Consider the following 2,625-nt stretch of genomic DNA (forward strand, 5'->3'; position numbering starts at 1 on the left):
TATATAGTATATATATATATAATATATATATATATATATATATATATATATATATATATATATATATATATATTTGCCTCATGATTAATACACATTTAACATAACATGTTTAATACACATTTTGCAAGTCAAGTCAACAAGTCAAACGTAAACATAGTAGCAGAAATATGACTGCCGTTGCACGATGTATCCACACAACTCACTACTGTAAGAGGAAAAAGATAACATGTGCAGTTTGCGTGTCTGACATTCATGTCTACAGAATTACTGGCGAGATATTGGGCAATTCAAACGCCGATTTTCATGGCCATACAATTTGGAACAGGTTCCTTGTTAAATGTCTTTTAATTACAACTTATTTTTATGCCGCCACAAACGCAAAGGGCACTAGAAAATGCTCATTTTCAAGTCGGAATACTTTCGTGCCATCACGTTCTTTAGTAGGCTGGTTCTTTTCCGTAAAAAATTCTATGTTAGTTACTAGTAAGTCGTGTAAAATGTGCGTTTACCAATGGCATAGATTGGTGGCATGGCAGGATTCGAACCCGGAACCTCTTGGTTCTGATCCGCCCCGAGAACAACTATAATATATTTCTTTCCATCGACTATTCGCTTCTCTTTTATTACTAACAGTGTCTCAACCGGAGGAGTCACCCCCTCCGCCGGCCGATGTCTCCTGCCGCCCGCCGGACCCGCTGTACGTCAGACGGTCAGGATTGAGGTTCTGGTGCACCAAACGGTGCGTGCGTGCGCGGGAGGACCCAAAAGCAGTTCTGAAGCCTGTCCAGGAATACGGCGAAGAGCCTGCCTCGAAGAATTCAGAAATTGGAGAAGCAAGCGTCAAAGGCGATAACCTTGCAGGCTTAAATGCAGAGTGTCTACCAGCAGAACAAAATGCTACTAAAAGGGTCGCACATACATGTAAAAATCGCAAGAGAAAAGGAGATGTGACCAGTAAACTGGGCCTGACAGACTTCTCCACTCATACTAACATGGAATTTCAGAAAACACATGGCAACAGAAAACGTCCAATAGGACCGGGAGAGCATTACGAAAGTGAAGACGAACACGGGCGTTACGAAAATGAAGGAGAACACGGGCATTACGAAAATAAAGGAGAACACGGGCATTATGAAAATGAAGGAGGACACGGGCATTATGAAAATAAAGGAGAACACGGGCATTATGAAAATGAAGGAGAACACGGGCATTATGAAAATAAAGGAGAACACGGGCATTATGAAAATAAAGGAGAACACGGGCATTACGAAAATGAAGGAGAACACGGGCATTATGAAAATGAAGGAGAACACGGGCATTATGAAAATGAAGGAGAACACGGGCATTATGAAAATGAAGGAGAACACGGGCATTACGAAAATGAAGGAGAACACGGGCATTACGAAAATGAAGGAGAACACGGGCATTATGAAAATGAAAGAGAACACGGGCATTATGAAGAACACAAATATTACCAGTACGATAAACACCGCGCACATGACGAGAACGATAAAGAACACGCGCATTACGTGAACGATGAAGAACACTCGAACTTATCTACGCACGTTTATGCCGATTTAGACCCCGAATTTCTGGCAGCACAAGATGCGATCAAAAACGCCACAGCCCAACCATTCTACGAGATGGACATCACTCCAGCGGATGAAGAACAAGAACAGCCATTTTACAAAATGGACGTCACCGCTGCCAAAGACAAACAACAACAAGAACAGCCCTTTTACGAGATAAATGTCGCTAGTACTGATGACAACAATGAAGAAGTCTTCTACAAATGGACGGCAATAAACTTGGCCAGCCGACTCCGTCAGAGAACGCGTACGATGATTTAGATCCCGATTTTGTCGCAGCACAAGACTCGGTGGACAGGAGGCACGGCACCAAGGAACCGAGCAGGGGTGAGTAACCTGCAGAGATTGCATATTTGTGTACTTAGACATCCAGTTCGAAAAAAGGGTACAAATGTTTATTTCGTCTAAGAATTATTGATATGTAATATCTACATTTAACTTAATTTGCTATGTATGCGTAATCTTGTTTATTTTATGCTCTTCGTTAGTTTGTCGTATTATCTTTAAGCTATGTATTCAATACTCTACCATTATCTTAATTAAAGTACTTTGTACCGCTGTTTTCTACTTTTCTTTATTTCAGTACGTTTTGTTTATGTGTGCCTTCCTTGTGGCGACATGTTACCTCTTAGTAAATATATAAAAAATGAAATGAACGATGCCGATCCAAATATGAATATAAAAATATGAATATAATATATGATATTTAAACCTTTGTTGCAACATAAAAGTTCTCACTTATAGCGTTCGACCAGTTCTCTGGTCTTCTTCAATAGACTCAGACTTGTCACGTGGGTTCTCTGAAATGTGACGTCAACACTGGGTCAAAGGTATCAGCTGAACGATCTCGGATGCCTGGATGCACATAAATATGAAATATACCAATACATATATATATACCAATTTTTAAGTAATTGCAGGTCCGAGCAAAAATAGTCAAAAGAAGACTGAAACGCGAAAATCACAAGATCACGAAAATGCTCCATCTGAGATACACTATTGCACATATTACACATACGTTTGTTTGTTGTTTCCA

The 2,625-nt window shown here is 40.1% G+C and overlaps 1 pseudogene; it reads left to right on the forward strand.

Annotated features, from left to right (window-relative positions):
* Positions 1–2,625, forward strand: part of LOC109478870 — a 6,556-nt pseudogene that overhangs the window by 3,450 nt on the left and 481 nt on the right.

This window comes from Branchiostoma belcheri, unplaced genomic scaffold (genome assembly GCF_001625305.1).
Source record: "Branchiostoma belcheri isolate BF01 breed outbred unplaced genomic scaffold, Haploidv18h27 scaffold453, whole genome shotgun sequence".
NCBI classification, from domain to species: domain Eukaryota; kingdom Metazoa; phylum Chordata; class Leptocardii; order Amphioxiformes; family Branchiostomatidae; genus Branchiostoma; species Branchiostoma belcheri.